The following is a 13,958-nucleotide window of genomic DNA, read 5'->3' on the forward strand; positions in this document are numbered from 1 at the left end:
GTACACTGGCAGTCCTTCACTTTATCTGCTCCTTTCTAATTGATTTAAATAATTTTCCAGCCACTTGAGTTATACTAACTGGTCTGTAATTACACCACTTACTGCTTTTTTTAAACAAGGGTACAACAGAAGCAGTCCACCAATCTTCTGGCATTCGTATGCCCAAGGAGGATTGGAAAGTGTTGTTCAGACCCTGCACTTGGTTATTCCTTTGCTGCCACCTGAATTCTGAAGAGTAAACTGGCCGGATAAAAAAAAGAGCTTCCTTAAATGCATTATCCATTACATTAAAATAGGCATGTCTAATTTGCATCCATCTTGTTTAAAATTTGAAATGAGCTAGGGAACAGAATGCTAGATGTATGTTTTCAATGCACAAGCAAATACCTTGAGTTATACTTGCATGCCATTCAGTATAAATGTTTCAATTTTTGAAAATTGACAAAACTATTCATTATCTTTTTGAAATAAAATGATTTTACTTTTCTTACTTCTTTTGATTCCCAGAAGTAGTTACATATGAATAAGTGCAACAGGTATGCTCTGATGATCTTATATTCATCCAAACCAGATCTGTAATATAATGTTTTGAAATATAAATTTTGTTACAATCATAGTTTTCCTTGAGTCTAAACAATTTTAGTGCTATGTCAAAACTCATGACTGAATTGTTTTAAATCCAATTCCTCACAAATTAAATATTGCAGGCAACTACTGATCACATAATTCTGAAGTAAGAAAGAAAGCATCAAGTTGGTTGGGCAACTTCAGTGGAAAGGAACAAACCTTAACATTTCAGATCATTGACCTTTCATCAGAACATTTATCTCTTGAAATTTCAGGAACCTAAAGTAAAAAAAGCTAACAAAATCTCTATATATAGTCACAGAAGGACTACATTTTGTGATAAAACACAAATATTTAATGTCAGCCGTACTCTCCATGATCTCTTACACACCCTCTCCTATTAGAATCCCGATTTGCTGCACCTCTTCCAGTTCATTGAATCGCCTTCTGGGTCTTCAGTCTGATATATCTTCAAAGGGAAAGCTGTAGAAATATGAATCCTAGTTAAGCCAAGCATAGTAATAAGAGAATGAATAGATTCCTTCAAATTCTATGTACCATTTTTCAAAGTAGCTTAAAAAAGCTGCAGTGTAATTTGATATCAATAAATCATCTTTAAAAGCTTCCCCCCCCCATAGACTGCATAGACTAGCAAGCCATTTTATGTATCAGCCCTTTCAATCATCCATTATGGATGAGTGACAGTACTTAGAATATTCATTTCATAATGACTAAACTTTCAGTTATGTCCCTTAGTTCCATCTTCACGACTTAATGTCTTTTTCTTTATCTCTTTTATTATTAATTATCTTCCAATCTAAATAGCCTTTGGGCACATTCTACAGGAAAGTTGTTATACAAATCCTACAGATATCAATACTGTGTATCATTTTCATTCTTGTACCCTATGCTTAAAGATTGGATTTGAACAAAAGATAATCAATAGCCAGTAATTTTATCCTTTAATTCACAATCTAGACTAGATCAGAAATCACCAATTCATTTGAAAAAATCCAATGATATTAACGAAGGTGGCTTTCAACAATCTGCGCCTTGTGTCCTACTAGGTGGGGATCAGATAAAGTTGTGTTTATAACATAGCAGTCCAAAGAGAGCAGACACCAAGCATGTTAATGCAGTTCTCCAGACATGACTATTGATATTAAAAGAGGTATCCCATTATTAGCTAGTCCAGGTGACATCAGCTACACTGTGCAAGACCTTCCATAATGTTGCCACCTGCAGAGGGCTCACTTTCCCCAACAAGAGAAAGGCTGCCATGGATCACTGTTTGGTGCTTCAGTACATAATAATTTATTGTTTCAACATATATGGTTTACTGATGTTTGTAATCAGTCTTCCATTTGAATTGAGTTACTATGCTTGGTATCCTTGAGTCCAATGTATGAGCAGATGCTGTCATAAAAGCCGAGATGCTGCATCATTATATGAATGTTGAATTGACTGTTGAGCTCTTTGACCTGATTTGTGCGTTTCTTTTCTTGATAACAATTTCTGACAAGTGAGCATCAATGTCAGGAGAGCCATTTACTGAGGTTGCTGTGCCTACACAGGCTTCTGAAACACTGCTTGAAGCTACTTGTGCAATATAACGTGATAGTGCGGGACATTACTGCTACTCTACTGCTTCTATGTGAAATTACTCCTACTTCTGTTTCCATGGTTAACCTTATGGTTGTAATGTTGCCAATTATGTTGATTCCATTTTAAAATAACACCACAATGGAGATGTTTCCCATTATTTATTCTTGACTGAGTGCTGCTGACACATTCCTCCAGTTGCCCTAAGAAAATGAATCTAGGCACTTTCCTTGAGGTCTTTGTGGTGAACTGCTTCTACAGTGATACTAAGCTCCAGAATGCTAACCCAGAGATGACAATGGAAAAATACAGCATTGCAACTAGCATTTTAGTTTGTTATTTTTGAATGTAGAAATTATCAGGGAGGGAATGGCATCCCATGTCCTATGGTAACCCAAGAGGAACTCTGAACAGGAAGAACATGGTAACCTGCCTCAATAAATATGGTCCAGAAGCACTTACTTCCACTGTGATGAAATGCTTTGAGAGATTGGTCACAAAAGATATCAACTCCTGCCTAACGAGTGCCGTGGTATGCTTTAATTTGCCTACTGTCACAACGGGGTTCACAGCAGATACCATTTCATTCAGCCCTTAAAGTACTAGACAGCAAAGATGCCTATATCAGGATGCCCTTCATTGACTACAGCTTTGCATCCACTACTATCGTTCCCTCAAAACAAATTGAGGTTTCCCTCCTTGAGCAACCAGATCCTTGATTTCCTCACTTACAGACCCAAGTCAGTTTGGATTGCTAACAACATCTCCTCCACTATCAACATCAGCATGGGTATACCACAAGACTGTGTGCTTAGCCCCTTGCTCTACTCACTTTATACTTATGACTGTGAGGCTGTTCTGCTCCAATGCCGTATTTAAGTTTGCTGATGACACCACTGTTCTTGGCCAAATCAACTGTAATGATGAATCAGCATATAGGTGGGAGATTGAAAATCAGGCTGAATGGCGCCTCAACAACAACATGTCAGCATAAACAAAGAGCTGACTATTGACTACAGGAGGAGGAAATCAGAGGTACGTGGGCCAGTCCTCATCAGTAGAGGAGAGGAAGAGAGCATCAGTAACTTTAAATCCCTTGGCGTTATCATTTCAGAGGATCTGTCCTGGGCCCAGTAAGTAAGAGCTATTACAAAGAAAGCACGGCAGTGCCTCTACTTTCTTAGATGTTCGCAAAGATTTAACATGTCGACTAAAACTTTGAAAATGTCTATAGATACAGTGGGGAGTATACTGGCCTGGTATGGAAACACCAATGCCCAAGAATAGAAAAGCCTACATTAAAAACGTGCATGTAACCCAGTCCATCTCAGGAAAAAACTCTTCCCACAGCTAAGCATATATGTAAATATATAACAGGAACTCCGGCACACGAAAGCAGCAACCATCACCAAGGACCCCCACCATCCAGGACATGCTCTCTTCTCATTGCTGCCATCAAGGAGGATGATCCCACATCACCAGGTTCAGGAAAAGTCATCACCCTTCAACCATCAGCCTCATGTACCAGCATGGATAACATCACTCACTACAGCACTACAGACTCGCTTAAAGGACTCAGCAATTCATGGAATCACTATTATTTATTATTATATTTGCAGATTGAGTTCTTTCGCACTTTGGTCATTTGTCTTTGTGTGTTGTCTTTAATCGATTTTATTGTATCTCTTTGTTCACTGTGAATGCCCACAAGAAAATGAAACTCAGGGTGGTATATGGTGACATATACACATGTAATTTGATTATAATCCTCCAACAGCTTGCATGTTTGATAAGGTTTCACGAGCAGTGGATATAGCTTCATTTTATATTGAAACTACATGATAGTTTATCCCTGTCTGAATTGTTGCTTGATCTAAGTACGAGTAGTTTGTATTGAATGATTCTCTCTTTTTGGGGGAACCTCTCAGTTCATTTCATTGGTGTATTTAAGTGGAGACATTGTAGCTCAGAGAACAGAAGATGTGAAAGTAGAACGTTCATTTCAAGGTCTTTGTCATGTTGGTATAAAACGGCAAATACAAAATCAGTATGGCAGACAACCATGTTTTTGAAAGTTTCAGTCAGCCATATTTTCAGAGGGCAAATTGGAAGATAGTTTAAACACAGGAGTTCTGTAGATGATGGAAGTTGACAGCAACACACAAAATACTGGAAGAAGTCAGCAGTTAGGGGGCATCTATGGAGGGAATAAACAGTTGGCATTTCAGGCTGAGACCCTTCATTGGGACTGGAAAGCAAGGGGGAAAGAAGCCAGGATAATAGGATGGGGAGAGAGGCAAGAGTACAAGCTGGAAGGTGATAGGTGAAGCCATGTGAGAAGGAAAGTGGGTGGATGGAGGAGGGGTGGGGAATGAAGTGAGAAGCTGGGAGTTGATAGGTGGAAAAGGTAAAGGGCTGAAGAAGGAGGAATCTGATAGGAGAGGAGATTGGACCATGGAAGAAAGGGTAGGAGGATGTGAACAATAGGGAGTAATGGGCAAGTGAGGAGAAATGAAGGGTAAAAGGGGAGCCAGACCTGACCTGCTGAGCTCCTCCAGGATTTTGTTGATAGATGCCCTTTTGTCTTGCAAATGTTGAATGCAAGACCTGTACTCAAATAGGATTGAATGAACAAGTGGATGGCCATCAGCTTGACCTCTAATAGCACACCAATGCAGATGTCACCTGCTTAATGTAGCACGACTATTGAGTTTCCATGAGCTGCTGTAAAATATGGATCACTTTTCATATCTCAAAAACCACTGCTCAGTGAAGGCAAACATCAGTGATTAAACTCGGCCACCACTTTCAGTGTACCAGGACCGATGAAATGCTGAAAGTTTTGTTTGAAGATCATAATCTCAGACCCAACACAAATATTATAGTCTACAAGGCAGCAGTGATTCCTGGACTATGTACAGAAAGCATTTCAACTCACTGGAAAGATATCATCAATGCAGCATCCACAATGTTCTCCAGCTTCTTTGGAAGAATATGCAAACCAGTAGCAGTGTCCTTTCCCAGACCAGTGTCAAGGCCTTAGTTTCACCCAGTCAGTTCTTTCGGGCTTGCATTCTCTGAAATGAAGGAGGCAGAGAAATTAAATTATAGTAATCTACAGGATTATGTGAAGTATAGATATGAGAGATAGTCAAAATCTTTCTTCCCCTTAGTGGGGCTTTCAAAACAAGATGACACAGATTTAAGATGAGAAGAGTTTTAAAAGTAATAGGAGAGGCAAGTTTTTGTGTTACACAGAGTGATTGACAGATACATTCAAGGGGCATTTAGTCAGACACATAAAAAGGCATAGACAAAAGGATCAGGCCCTAATGCAGGCAAATGGGATTCATGCAGGAAGGCAAAATGATCAGCATAGACCTAGCTGGCTGGAGGGTCCATTTCTGTGTTTGCCACGTTCAGATTGTAAGCCAGGCCCCATCTTATACAGAAAGAGGTAATTTGGCCCATTAGAGCCATGCTAGCTCCCAGGGGGCAATCCCATTAAAGGTTTGTCTCTTACTTCCCTGTGCTACATCCGTTTACTCTCTCTCAGATGACCATAGGCTACTCAAACCAGATGAAATTCTACCAGATATTTCTCGTTTCTTGGCAGTGCTTTTGATTATTCTACTATTTTGATGTCTTCAGATAACCTGCTTTCATGGTGATTACACTGAATTTACTTTCTTTTCAAATCTTTTTATTATTATTATTATTCAAAAATAACACTGGTACATCAAAGTAACATCACTTACAATGCCTCAAAAAAAAGAAATTATCTTAAAGATTGAAAATTTTTGTAAATAAAAAAAAACCCTACTAAGCAAGAAAAGTGAGGGGGGGGAAAAGAAACCCATTGGAGGTACAACCCCGGAGCCATGCGTCATACAGAAAGCTTCTAAAAAAAACATCAAACCACCAACAAGAAAGAAAGCTATATCCAAAAAAATGTACACTTAGATCGTGGAGGAAATCTATCAGATAACTGAAATGATAATAACGACCAAATGAGCCCCATCTTTTCTCAAAATCAAATAAAGGCTCAAAGGTTCGACTTCTAATTTTCTCCAAGCTAAGACACAGCATCACTTGAGAGAACCATTGTGACAAAGTAGGAGCTGATATATCCTTCCATTTCAACAAGATGGCCCTCCTAGCTATCAATGTAACAAACGCAATAACATGTTGGTCAGACACAGAAATACCATGGATATTTTGAGGAATTATTTCAAAAAGCGCAGGCAATTTATTAGGTTGTAAGTTGATTCTGAGTGCTTTAGAAATTGTTGAAAAGACTGACTTCCAAAACAGTTTTAATATAGAACATGACCAGAACATATGTGTCAGTATAGCTATCTGTTATTAAATAACTGTTATTAAATATTCTCTCTCATATTCACACTTTTTACAATACCTTCAACTTAGACATTTTTTACAAAAATATTTAAGTAATTTTCCTTACATATTGGAGGCTGACCTGTTAGATACTATTATGAATATGAACCCCTCATTGAAAGGTTCTATTGGAAGAATTTATAATCTATTATTACAATGGAATAAGCGTCCTTTACTTAAGATTAAACAGGATTGGGAGAAGGAACTCAATTTGACTTTTATATGGGAGGATTGGACGCAGATTCTGAAGCTGGTTAACTCTTCCTCAGTCTGTGCTAGTCATTCACTGATACAATTTTAAATTGTACATCATTACCATTTGACGAAGGAGAGACTTTCTAAAATATTTCCCAATGTTTTGTGATAGATGTAAAACTGAGATAGCCACACTGAGTACACAATACCACGTGGTCAGAATCTGTTGCAATGTTATAGTCTGTTTCTTTATATTGTTCTTAGGTCCTGTCTGACTGGAGCCCAATACCTCAGCAGGAGACATGGCATTTTCAAATTTTACTATACCTCTCCCCCCCCCACCAAGGACCACAAACCGACGAATAATGAGTCCACCATTTCCACTCGTAAAGTGGGACGTTAGTTGCCTGATAATTGTGATGCACCATTATTACGTCTACATTATTACAAGCCAGTTTTCATTTGCTACCTCTAATAAATATGAAAGAAATTATCAACAATAAAATGCAACTTTCTCATATAAGTTTGTTATCATTGAGTTCTACATAATAAATCATATTATCCATTTTCAGTAAAAGAGGAACATTGAACTAGTTTTTTTTTACAATTTAAATTGCCACCAAAATAAAACAGCAATTAAATAACTGACAGCAAAAAATGTGGATGCAGTATATTCTGTAACCAGTAATTATGCTCATGAATTATTCATTCATTCCTTAATGTATGCAGAAATGGCTTACATAAAGATGACATTTAGCACCACATTTCCTCCTGGTCCTTCCTTCAGCAGAGTGCATTGACCTGAATGTGAAGCACAGGAAGAAAATTTAAGTATCTGCTGGTGATCTTCCTCATTAAGCTCACTAAGCCAATTCAAGTAATTGATGGAAAACATAGCAGCATCTGCTTCCAACTCCACATTTACTGTTTACTGCCTTGGCATGCAAAACTCTGTGGAGGTAATATAGTTCACAATAACAGTACATATAATTCAATGTCAAGAAAATTGAACAACTTCAACAGAAATTCATAGTCACATAGGACTCATAACTTAGTAAAACAGGCCAAGGAATGGTATGGGAATGATTATCAAAGCAAAATTCAACATTAATGAGGAGATGGTAATAACCAAAAAACTAGTTAAGGACTTTGATCTGATATTGCATCTCAGCAAAGGAGAACATAAAGATTCAGGGCACAAACCCAAGGACTATCTGGGTCTAGTTATTTCAAATTTGACTGCCAAGTGTTTTTCAATGAAAATCTGGTATATACAACTGCTCAGTCTTTGTCAAAACTGTAGACCAAAGCAGCCTCAGCCCATATCACCAGCAGGCTTGTTCAGTACACTGTCTGACTGGCAGCTGAAAGTCGATCTTAGCAAGCAATGAAAGTTCCTTGATTTCATCGCATCATCATCCCTGAGGCCTGACATGGTCATTTTGTCAGAAACCGGAAAGCAGGTGATTATAGTAGAACTGACAGTTTCTTGGATGACCAGATGGAGGAGTGGAAGGAGCCAAGTACCAGGATATGAGGAAGCAGGGGTGGAAGGCACGATCCGAGCCTGTTGAGGTGGGGTGCAGAGGTTTTGCTGGCTGCTCACTGTGAGAACCTACTCTCTCCTTGGCATTATGGGGGCTGCAAAGAAAAGACCATCAGGACCGTCACAGAGGCTGCTGCGTGAGCCTCCAGATGGTTGTAGATCAAGAGGTGTAGCCTATGAACTAATGCTGTTAGGACACAAGCCTGGCCTGAGTCACCTGGGTGAGGGTGAAAATCCCAAAACACCCAATGGCCCAGCGCATCCTACGATGTATCTCAGAACAACAAATAGAGAATATTTACAGATTTTGGATGGTTTCCTTCATTTTTGGCCCATTCTGTTGTGCATTTTGGGGATATTTGTGCTTTTGTTTTAAATTTCCAGAATTTCATTCCCTCTATAAATCTCCATAATTTTTGTGGTTTCTGGTAAACAGATCTTTACTTCATAGCAGTTTGTTACTTGAAGCAATTTTTTCTCACTTCTGTCTTTAACATTGTCTTTTTCCCTTCAAGCTAATGTGGCCATTCCATTTTTTTTCACGAAAATTAGATCCTTTGCCCATAGTGCCTGCTCACTTGGGGGATGCACCATCAATAACTCACTCTGAGACGTAAAGGCGAGATATCGGTTTTTATTGACTGGAAGAAGGAACAAGCAGTGAGTGACCACCATACTACATCCTGGAGACTGAGAGGCCGGGCTCAGGCCTCGATCGCCTTTATACAGGGGTCTGTGGGAGGAGCCACAGGAGCAGTCAGCAGGGGGCGTGTCCAGACAGGTATATGTAGTTCACCATATTCACCCCCCCCCCCCCCGTTTGAAAAAGAGTCCCCATGTAGCAAAGTTTCTTACAGGTTAAGTCTATCAGGTGGTCGAATCTGTCGCTGGGATTTACGTAGCACCAGCTGTGATTGCACAGGTGCCGGTGGTGATTGCACCGGAGACGGTGGTTGTGCTGGTTCCAGCCTAACTGGAGGTGTCAGCCCACTAGGCGTCAGTGATCCCTCATGCATGTGCGAGACGCCTGGTATATACACGTACGAAACACCCGGTATATGAGTGTCGTGAGGAGTCTGTGTAGGGCTTGGTGTGCACGGTGTCACCTCGGGTACAGTGTTCATAGTTACCGGAGAGTGTTCAGGGTAGTGGTCTGCTGCACCTGTGGGCGCCAGGTCGCGGACGGAGACCGTGTCCTCCCACCCATCAGGTAAGACCATGTAGGCATACTGGGGGTTCGCATGTAGAACGTGAACCCTCTCAACCAGCGGGGAGTATTTATTACTCCTCACATATTTCCAGAGCAGCACTGGCCCCGGGGATGTCAGCCAAGCTGGTAGGGTGGTCCCAGTGACAGACTTCCTGGGAAAAGAGAATAGGCGCTCGTGAGGGGTGGCATTGGAGGACGTACATAACAGGGAGCGGATAGAGTGGAGTGCCTCGGGGAGGACCTCCTGCCATCGAGAGACCGACAACCCTTTTGACTTAAGGGCTAAAAGTGTGGCCTTCCACACTGTGGCATTCTCCCTCTCCACCTGTCCATTTCCCGGGGATTATAACTCGTGGTCCGACTAGTAGCAATGCCCCTAGCTAGCAGGTACCGCCGAAGCTCATCACTCATAAAGGAGGACCCTCTTTATATTCATAGTGATCGTACTGGTAAACTGTTAGCTAATCAATTAAAGGCTATCTCGACTAAGCGACAAATTATTAAAATTCGCAAACAAGACGGAAATTTAACTACTGATCATAAAGAAATTAATAATACCTTTCAAGATTTTTATAAATCTTTATATCAATCAGAATTTGATGGTGATCAGTCCATGATAGATAATTTTTTTAACAATTTGAATATTCCTAAACTGGTTGATGAAGACCATAGCCTGTTAGATGCTCCTATCTCTATGGTGGAAATAGGAGAGGCTATCTCATCAATGAATTCAGGGAAAGCTCCTGGTCCTGATGGTTATATAGTAGAATTTTTTAAAACTTTTTCTTCTTTGCTCTCTCCTTGGTTATGTGAAATTTTTAATGATGCGTTTGCTAAGAAGAGATTACCTCAATCTTTTTATGAAGCTAATATCTCTCTAATTCTTAAAAAAGATAAAGATCCTACTTTATGTACATCTTATCGCCCTATATCACTATTAAATGTAGATTCTAAGATTCTTACAAAAATATTAGCTATTAGATTAGAAAAAGTACTATCACAGATTATTTCAGAAGATCAAACTGGTTTTATGAGGAATCGGTATTCCTTTTTTAATGTTAGAAAATTGATTAATATAATTCATACTTTACCACCCACAATCCCAGAATGTGTTATTTCATTAGATGCTGAAAAAGCTTTTGATAGAGTTGAATGGATATATTTATTTAATACATTGAGAAATTTTAATTTTAGTCCTAACTTTATATCATGGATTAAATTAATATATCATAAACCTGTTGCTTCTGTTCTTACAAATAACTATAGATCCTCTTTTTTTCAATTATCTCGTGGTACGAGGCAAGGCTGTCCCTTAAGTCCTTTATTATTTAATATTGCATTAGAACCTTTAGCTATTGCTATTCGTGAATCTCCTAATATTTTTGGTATTACCCGTAATGAGAAGTTATACAAATTATCACTTTATGCTGATGATTTGCTGTTATATATTTCTGACCCTGATAGGTCTATTCCCGCTATTTTATCCTTGTTGGTTCAATTTGGTACTTTTTCGGGTTATAAACTAAATTTAGATAAGAGTGAATTATTTCCTTTAAATGCACAAACTTTATTGAGTGATAGGATACCATTTAAAGTTGTTACTGATAACTTTACCTATTTAGGTATAAAAATTACCAAGAAATATAAAGATTTATTTAGACTGAATTTTTTACCTATGCTTCATCAAATTCATCAACTTACTACAAGATGGTCTCCTTTGTTTTTATCATTAATTGGTCGGATTAATGCTATTAAAATGATGATTTTACCAAAATTTTTATACTTATTTCAAGCCCTACCAGTTTTTATTTCTAAATCTTTTTTTGATAACATTGATTCAAAAATTTCCTCATTTGTGTGGCAAAATAAAAACCCTAGGTTAAGTAAAAAGCAATTACAAAAATCTAAAAAAGATGGTGGTTTAGCTTTACCCAATTTTAGATTTTATTATTGGGCAAATAATATTCGTAATTTAATGTATTGGAAACTAGATTTGGATTCACCATTGTGCCCACAGTGGGTAAATTTGGAATGTAATGAGGTAAAGGGATATTCTCTATTCTCTGTTCTTGGTTCTTGTCTTCCTGCTGATTTAGTTAAATTTAATAAACAAATATCTAATCCTGTTATTAAACATACATTACGAATTTGGTTTCAATTTCATAAATTTTTTACTTTGAAAAACTTTGTTCTTGATAGCCCTATCTTACTTAATTTCTTTTTCAAACCCTCTTGGACAGATCAAGCTTTTAACATATGGAAAAGGAAAGGTATAAAATGTTTTCGTGATCTCTTTTTTGAAGATACTTTGATGTCATTTGACCAACTTTCCAACAAATTTGAATTACCTAAATCTAATTTTTTCAGATACTTACAAATTAGAAATTTCTTACATAAAGTTTTACCATCTTTTCCTAATTCAACTTTGGTAGACTTTACAGATTTGATTTTTACCTTAAATCCTTGTCAGAAGGGATTAGTAGCTTTTATTTATAATATGATTATGAAGATACAACCAGAAATATCAGTTAGAATTAAACAAGAATGGGAAAAAGAACTTCGATATAATATATCAACAGATAAATGGGAAAAAATTTTGCAAATGGTTAATTCTTCTTCTATATGTGCTAAACATGCTTTAATACAATTTAAAATTGTACATAGAGCTCATATGTCTAAAGATAAACTTGCTCGATTCTATTCTCATATTAACCCTCAATGTGACAGATGTCATTCAGAAGTGGCCTCATTGACCCATATGTTTTGGTCATGTCCCACTTTACATAATTACTGGAAGGACATATTTACTACTACTTCCTCAATTTGGAATATAGATTTACAACCTCATTTTATTACTGCAATTTTTGGCATACCAAATGAAGATGGTAATCAGTTTTCCCCCTCAATCAGACGAATGATTGCTTTTGTAACATTAATGGCCAGAAGGTCTATATTACAAAATTGGAAAGAAGTAAATCCTCCTACCACGTTTCAATGGCTTTCTCAAACTATTTCCTATTTGAGCCTGGAAAAAATTAGAAGCACTATTTTTGACTCATCAATTAAATTTGAAGAAACTTGGAGACCGTTTATTCGACATTTTCATATGAATTAATTTGGCCCTTTCCAGACCTTCTTTCTGCTTATTCATGTTCAGGTATGGAGTTCTGGAGTTTGTTGACACTATCACATACTTGTAAACTATTATTGTTGCCCATGTTAGTTTAGTTTAGAGTTTTATTTTTCTTAATATATACTTTTTTTTCACATATTTTCAATTTTTTTTTCTTTTTTAATGGTTATTTTTGTTTTTTTTTTCATATATAATCATATGGACTTGATTGATTAAGGTATTTTCTTCTGTTGATGTTTAATAGGATATTGTTATCTTATTATCAACGTGATTTCAAGTCTATTGTATTCATCATTTACTCATTATTATGTTATGTTTTTTTTTGTGTATATGTGAAAATCAATAAAAAGATTGAAAAAGAAAAAAAAAGGAGGACCCTCTATCACTGTGGATATAGCAGGGATATCCGAACAGAGTGAAGAGCTGGTGCAGGGCTTTTATGACGGATGTGGTAGTGGTGTCGGGGCGGGGATGGCAAAGGGGAACCGCAAGTACTCGTCGATAATGTTGAGAAAGTAGACATTGCGGTCGGTGGAGGGAAGGGGGTCCTTAAAGGCAACACTCAGTCACTCAAAAGGGTGGGTGGCCTTGACAAGTTGTGCCATTTCAGGATGGTAGAAGTGCGGTTTGCACTCAGCGCAGACTTGGCAGTCCCTGGTCATCGTCCTGATGTCCTCCAGGGAGTACGGCAGGTTCCGGGCTTTCACGAAATGGTGAAATCGGGTGACCCCCGGATGGCAAAGATGTGCATGAAGGGTGTATAGCTGGTCGAGCTGTGCGCTAGCACACGTTCCCCGGGATAGGGAATCAGGGGGCTCATTGAGTCTGCCAGGCTGGTACAGGATATCATAGTTGTAGGTGGAGAGTTCCATTTTCCACCACAAAATCTTATCATTTTTGATTTTGCCCTGCTGTTGGTTGCTGAACATGAATGCAATCGAGCGCTGGTCGGTCAGCAAGGTGAACCTTTTGCTGGCGAGATAGTGCCTCCAGTGCCTAATAGCTTTCACTATGGCCTGGGCTTCTTTCTCCACCGTGGAGTGCCGAATTTCAGAGCCTTGAAGGGTATGAGAAAAGAATGCTACTGGCCTGCCTTCCTGATTGAGGGTAGCAGCCAGTTCGAAATCGGAGGCATCACACTCTACTTGGAAGGGAATGGTCTCGTCGACCGCATGCATCGTTGCTTTGGCAATGTCCCCTTTAATGCAGCTGAAGGCCGCGCAGGCCTCAGCAGAGAGGGGAAAAGTGGTAGACTTGACCAGGGGGCGGGCCCTGTCTACGTAATGGGGGACCCATTGGGCGTAATA

At 38.6% G+C, this 13,958-nt stretch overlaps 1 long non-coding RNA gene across 1 annotated transcript in view; it reads right to left on the minus strand.

Annotated features, from left to right (window-relative positions):
* The window catches only part of LOC132395445 (uncharacterized), a 36,509-nt gene that overhangs the window by 2,878 nt on the left and 19,673 nt on the right, over positions 1–13,958 (minus strand). Inside the window, exons 2-5 of the long non-coding RNA XR_009512610.1 lie at positions 7,503–7,563; positions 5,108–5,246; positions 959–1,050; positions 492–573 (exon numbers count right to left, since the gene is read on the minus strand). This is a non-coding gene — a long non-coding RNA (uncharacterized LOC132395445). The remainder of the gene's footprint in view (positions 1–491; positions 574–958; positions 1,051–5,107; positions 5,247–7,502; positions 7,564–13,958) is intronic.

The sequence above is a fragment of the Hypanus sabinus genome, chromosome 6 (assembly GCF_030144855.1).
Source record: "Hypanus sabinus isolate sHypSab1 chromosome 6, sHypSab1.hap1, whole genome shotgun sequence".
In the NCBI taxonomy this organism is placed as follows: domain Eukaryota; kingdom Metazoa; phylum Chordata; class Chondrichthyes; order Myliobatiformes; family Dasyatidae; genus Hypanus; species Hypanus sabinus.